The 7,173-nt window shown below is 39.8% G+C and overlaps 1 pseudogene; it reads right to left on the bottom strand.

The window, feature by feature from the left end:
* Positions 1–1,517: 1,517 nt before the first annotated feature.
* LOC127664586 (tubulin alpha-1A chain-like) lies at positions 1,518–6,789 on the bottom strand (annotated as a pseudogene).
* Between the last annotated feature and the right edge of the window lie 384 nt (positions 6,790–7,173).

Genomic DNA, 7,173 nt, shown 5'->3' with positions numbered 1-7,173 from the left:
TGGAGATTCGCTCTCTTCTGGTAGTATTTGGATGTGGAGTGCTGTGGCACCGGGTCAGCTCCAAGTGCTATGGCCGTTACTATAATTTTAATTTTTTTAAAAGTTATTCAAGTAATAGATAACTTAAAAGTGGTGTATGAATCAGTTTTCTGGAGGAACAGAACTTATAGGATGGTCACACACACAGACAGACACACAGACACACAGACACACAGACACACACACATGATTTATTAGAATGGCTTTATAGGCAGTGGTACAGCTAGTCCAATAATGTCTGTCTACTAATGAAGGTCTAAGAATCTTGCAGTTGTTCAGAACACAAGGCTGGATGTCTCAGCTGATCTTCAATATATACCAGAATCTCAAAGAACTAGGCTGTAATGCATTGAAAAAATAGACTTGCCAGAGTGTGAGCCAGCAGATTAAAAAACAAGTTTCCTTCTCCCATGTCCTTTATATAGGCTACCAACAGAAGTGTTGTTGAGATTAAAAGCGGCTCTCCCCACCTCAAATGATTCACATTAAAATTGGGTCTTTCCACTGCAAATGATTATATTGAGAAAATAATCTCACAGGTGTATCTAGCCACTTGGGTTTTAGTTAATTCCAGAGATAGTGAAGTTGACAACCAGGAATAACTATCACAAGCTACCCTACCCCTTGTCATCTTGACACACAATTATATCTTCTGATGTTATGCTTAATTTCCAAATGAAAAGAATAGCCTCATCACAATAATACCTAGCATGATGTAACAATCGTGTGTGTGTGTGTGTGTGTGTGTGTGTGTGTGTGTGTGTGTGTGTGTATGTGTTATACTTTCACATCACTGTTCATCATTGAAGGAAATGAGGGCAGGAACTCAAATAGGGCAGGAGCCTGGAACAGAACCTGATATAGAAGCCATAGAGGAGTGCTGCTTACTGGCTTGCTCCTCATGGCTTGCTCATCCTGCTTTCTTAAAGAATCCATGACTCTCAGCCCGGGGATGACATGATGCCACCCACAATGGGCTAATGCCTCCCTGTTAATCACTAATTATAAAAATGCCCTACAGGCTTGTCTAAGTCTGGTCTTACATTTTCTTTCTTCCTTTTTTTGTTCTTTCCTTCCTTCCTTCCTTCCTTCCTTCCTTCCTTCTTTCTTTCTTCCTTCCTTCCTTCATCCCTTCCTTTTAAAGACAGCAAATATTTTATTTAAAAACCCATCAGTGAAATAAGTGGACAGTTTGAGTCTATGACATATCATTCATATTTAAAGTATGTCAGTAACTTTATGAAAGCACACATCGCCATATAAAAAATTACTGATCGGACTACAGCTTTCTATGTTGGAACAGTAGAAACTTCCCTGTGAAAGCAGCACCTTTGTACCATTTAATTTAGTATTCCTCTCCTTCTTTACCTTCACTTTCAACAGAATCCACACCAACCTCCTCATAATCATGCTCTAGGGTAGTTATGTCCTCACGGGTCTTAGAGAACTCCCACTTCCTCTGTTCCCTCACCCACATACTAGAACACAAAGGCATGCTTGACATACAACAGATCAAACTTGTAATATAGACAAGCCCAGACCTCAGCAGTGGTTATGGTGTTACTTGGCATGCAAACAGCTCTCTGGTCCTTGGCCAGGTTTCCAGCAGGTACCACAGTGGGAGACTTATAATTCCAACCTTGACGCCAGTAGGGTACGAGTCTACAAACTGAATGTATGCTTTGTCTTGATGGTGGCAATGGCAGCATTGACATCTTTGGGAACTATATCACCATGAAACAACAGGCAGCAAGCCATTGGTTACATTTCACTATTTAGTTGGCTGGCTCAAAGCAGGAGCTGGTGATCTCTGCTACAGAAAGCTGCTCATAGTAGGCTTTCTCAGCAGAGATGACAGAAGCGTATGTGGCCATTGGGAAGTGAATTTGAGGGTAGTGCATGAGATTAGTCTGGAATTCTATAAGATCAACATTCAGGGCCCTATCAAATCTGAGGAAGGCAGGGAAGACACAATTTGACTTATCAACTTGTTTAGGTTAATGTAGGTTGGGCACTCAATGTCAAGGTTTCTATGACAGATGTCAATATTGTCTACCATGAAGGCAAAATCAGAGTGCTAAAGTGTGGTATGGGTGATGAGAACAGAATTGTAGGGCTTAATGAATGTACAAGAAGCCTACAGAACTCCAAATAGACTAGACCAGAAAAGAAATTCCTTCTGTCATATAATAATCAAAACACCAAATGCACAAAACAAAGAAAGAATATTAAAATCAGTAAAAGAATAAGCTCAAGTAACATATAAAGGCAGACTTATCAGAGCTACAGCAAACTTCTCACCAGAGACTATAAAAGCTAGAAGATCCTGGGAAGATGTCATACAGACCCTAAGAGAATACAAATGCCAACCCAGACTACTATACCCAGCTAAACTCTCAATTACTATATATGGAGAAACAAAGATATTCCATGAAAAAAACCAAATTTACACAATATCTTTCCACAAACCCAGCTCTACAAAGGATAACAGATGGAAAACACCAGCACAAGGAGGGAAACTACACCATAGAAAAAGCAAGAAAGTAATCTTTCAACAAACCCACACAGCATAATTCCACCTCTAACAACAAAAATAATAGGAAGTAACAATCACTTTTTCTTAATATTGCTTAATATGAAAATTAATATTACCAATATATCCTAATCAATTGAAATTAAAAAATATGAGGAATTACAAATTTGTTGGCTGTCACCCACTGGTCTCTGTAATTTGGTAATTGGAGAAATATGTCCAATATTGTACAATCTATATGCACTTTCTGCTTGTTTGTACCTGACAGTGTCTGTCTGTGTACCACATAATGGTCTCTTCTCCTATCATGCTTCTCCTATCTCAGCCTCTCTATAAGTAGGATTGTTTATTCAATGTTTTTACACTATACAATGGTTTTAAGAACAGCTAACATAATTCAAAATTATTTATACACTCAAAAGAAACATAGATAATTCATTTGGGAAGTGGCTTGTAAGAGAACAACAAAAAGTGAGAGTAAATGTTTTGCTTGATATTTATAATTATTGTATGAATTCTGAAGATGACCTTATAAGTTACTCTTTTTCTGAGATGAATGCTTTTCAAAATCATCACAGTCAATGGACCAAAATCTTATCCTCACCTAATGTCTGCACCACCCTCCAACTAGAACTATTGTTCATTGAAACAGTTGATGAATGACTTCATGGATAGACCATCTTAATACACACACCATTTCTTAAATGAATGAAACCTGTTCACTGTGGGCTGAGAATAATGATAATCACTTAAGTCAAATAGTTTTGACCATAGCAGGAAATCTGTATCCAAATAATTTTACCTACGGTTCATTCCTTGGAGCAACAGAACTGTCAACTCTTAGCTTAGCTACTATGGAGGTAAAATCCTTTGGTAATGTGAGGGACATTGAAGTACAGCTTTATTACAATGAAAAAATGTTTGTTTGTTTGTTTGTGTGTGTGTGTGTGTGTGTGTGTGTGTATGATGTGTGCATGTGTGTGTATGTGAATGTAGATGTGTGTGTGTGAATGTAGATGTGTGTGTGTGACTGTAGATGTCTGTGTGAATGTAGATGTGGGTGTGTGAATGTAGATGCATATGTGTGTGAGAGAGATAGAGAGAAAGAGACACAGAGAGAGACAGAGAGAGAGACAGAGAAAGACAGAGAGAGAATACAGTCCAGAAAAAAGTAAGAACCAGAAGATAAGAAGAACTGGAAAGTATCATTTCTTGGGCAAGAGAGAACCACTGTAATTATGAACTCAAAGCAGCTATAAATGTCTGCACTTGGTCTGCCTAAAATGAGCCTGGCAATAGTTAGGCGTAGATGGAAGAGGGCTCCGAAGCCCTACCCTTCACTGCTGATCTATTTGTTGATAAATTCTGGGAGAAGGGGCCATTGCTTTCTATTGTATACCTATTGATTACCCTACCAGCCTCCAGTGCATAGTTCCAACCCAGGAGTTACACAAATGTCCCTGGTCAAATTAAATGGATCACAGAACACAAAAGTCCTGGATCTGGGAAGTGACTTGTGGCCCAAAGGAGAGGTTGACAGAGACAAAAGAAAATGAGAGAGAGGAGACAAGAGTATCTAGAATGCATAGACACATTATGGAAATGCCAAATGATAAAATTAACCAAAATGTGTCTTAAGGTAAAATATGTAAAGTCATATTTGTGAGTTGAAAACTCAGAAATGAGTGTTTGAGTTTTATTTTCCCATCTTCCTTTCATGTCCTGCTGGCTAAAGAATACAATATTGGTGGCTTGTTTGCTTTAAGAAAAAGACAGGGTCAATATGTCTTTGAATCATAGGTAGAAATTTTGATTGTGTCCAGATTGTATGCTAAGCAGTTTTTGGCGGTTTGAATGAAAATGGTCCCTATAGGCTAATAGGGACTGGCACTATTAGGATGTATAGCCTTGTTGGAGTAGGTGTGGCCTTTGTTGGAAGAAGTGTGTTATTGGGGGTGGGCACTGATGTTTCAGAAGCTCAAGTCAGGTTTCGTGTTTCACATTCTCTTCCTTGATGTAGAACTCTCAGCTACCTCTCCAGCACTATGTCTGCCTATGTGCTGCCATGCTTCCCACCATGATGATAATGGGCTGAATCTTTAAACTGTAAGCCATCCCCTAATAAATGTTTTTCTTTATAAGTAAAAAAAATGAATTGTAGGGCTTAACAGTACTGGTAGGAACTTGGGGGGCTGAGTAAATGGAGAATTCCAGCTTGTACATCTTTCCATAATCAACAGAGAACCACTTCATCAGTGGGGAGGTGAACAGCAGCCTGCTAAAGCTGGGAACTAGAAAACCAAGAACTACTGACGATCCCTGCACTGGTCAGGTAGTTTTCAAATTCTGTCCAAGACAAGGTCAATGATCTCCTTGCCAATGGTGTAGTGACGATGGGCATAGTTATTGGCAACATAACTCTTCCTAGCCTGTGTTGAGCTGCTCAGGGTGGAAGAGCTGACAGTAGGTACTAATACAAGTTTCATCAATAACTTTGTGTTCCAAATCTAGAAACATTGCCTGGGGTACATGCTTGCCAGAACCATTTTCACTGAAGAAGGTGTTGAAGGAGTCAGATCCTCCCACAGTGCTCTTGTCACTTGATTTCTGGCCATCAGGCTAAATGTGTTCTAGGCAATTGACCTCCCTGCAGGCATTGCTGATCTGGACAACAGCCTGGCCAATATAGATGAAGATGCACTCGTGTATGGTTGCTGCTTCATGACTGACGGACAGATGGTGGAGGTGGTGAGAAGGTGTTACTTCTTATAGTGTGACTCTTATGTGGTCGGTGTAATTCTTAATTGAGGTTCCCACCTCTCATATGACTTTAGCTTGTGTCAAGTTGACATAAGAATATCCAATACAGTGTCATTATTTTATTATCTCAAACTTAAATATGATAACCACTGATGAACTCTCTTAATGTCACATTACATGATTAAGATATTGAGGAAAGAAAACACAAATAACAGTAAAACATGACAGAAACATGTCAGTTATAATCCTTGGATTTGCAGCTGGTCACATGATCTTAGCTGGTATTTATAATTACCTTCCTCTACTACCCATGCTGTATTTCCTTCATCCTTTGCAAGCTTCAGCAAATGTTGGCTCTTTTCCTGGAGGAGTGACTCATACCTTCATCCCTAATGGGTCTTCGCCCTTTGTTATCCTGCCTGGATTAGGTTGTTGGTCATTCTGCTTAGATTAAGCTGTTATAGTTTCCCATTGACTTGAATCACAAGCCACAGTAGGACCAAGAGATGCTCTAAAGGATCTCCTGTACTCCAGACATAATCTTTCTTATTGAAGAAGCAATCATAATCTGGATCAATCAATCCTTCTAGCATTGTCATTTCTTTCTTAACTTATTGGCTTAAGGGTATCAGAAGCCCAAAGTGGCCAGGGAGAAGTCTGAGCTTCCAGTTCAATAGACTATTCTATTGTGTCTCCCTTGTTAGAGTGCTTCCTACTCTGAAACCCAAACTTCTATGCCAGAAGAACTTAAGGTCACAGGAACAGGAAGCAAAACTGTTCCAGATGAGTCCCTAGGGGTCATAGTGAGTGGAATCATTTCATTTTACACCCCTTGTTTGCTGGACCCCATTAATATCAGCTACAGTGAAACTATATCATATACTGGATACTAGAGAGAAACTACAGCATATACTGGATACTAATTCAAAGCATATATCTCCTTCTGGAGAATCCTGCCCCAGTCGTCTAGGTTGCTGCCACATACTTGGCACTGTATCTGTGTTTTCAAAAGGCCATTCTACCTTTCTCTTGGACTAGCTGCTTGAAGATGGTAAGCAACAGGGCAAGATCAGTGGATTCCATAATTATGTGCCCACTTTCTCACTTCTATGGCTTTAAAGTGAATTTCATGTTCAGTGTGTTGAATACCATGACAGAAGATATGGTGTTCTATAAGTTCACAGATGGTGCTTTTGGTAGAAGCATTATGTGAGAGAAAGGCAAATTCATAACAAAGAAAAATATCTGCTCCAGTAAGGATGAAGAGGTAAGCGATAAGTCCAGTGTTATCAGCCTTCCACCAACTCATTGACTGATGAACCCAAGGAATGCTGCGATATTTGGGGTTCAGTGTTGGTCTCTGCTTTTAGCACCAGCTGTAGCCAGGTCTGCCTTGGCGAGTGGAAGTCCATGTTCTCAAGCACATACATAACCTCTATGTCTTCCACCACAGCCATTTTGTTCATGGGGGTCACTCAGAAATGATGGGGATAGCTGTGGAAAGAGGTTAACTGTCCACAGAATGGGTCATCCTATCTACTTAATTATTGTGCTTCTTTCTACTGAAGCCATGGAATATAGTATCTTCACATTCTTCACCCATTTACAAAGCTCTAGCCACATATTTCTTCCCTAAATGTCTTTCTCAACACTTTTCCAATTATTTTGGAATTTCTTTCCAAGTCCCTAACCATGCAGCCAGTCCATTGGATAGAGCCCGTGAAGCAGTGAACAATCACACATACGTTCATTTCTACTTCCAAAGAAATATGACCATGTGCTTCCCAAGATCTGCCCACTGTGAAGATTTCCCTTCACCAGAGTCTTGCAGAGTTGACCCA

This window comes from Apodemus sylvaticus, chromosome 14 (genome assembly GCF_947179515.1).
Source record: "Apodemus sylvaticus chromosome 14, mApoSyl1.1, whole genome shotgun sequence".
Taxonomy (NCBI): domain Eukaryota; kingdom Metazoa; phylum Chordata; class Mammalia; order Rodentia; family Muridae; genus Apodemus; species Apodemus sylvaticus.
This window is presented reverse-complemented; position numbering and strand designations above follow the sequence as displayed.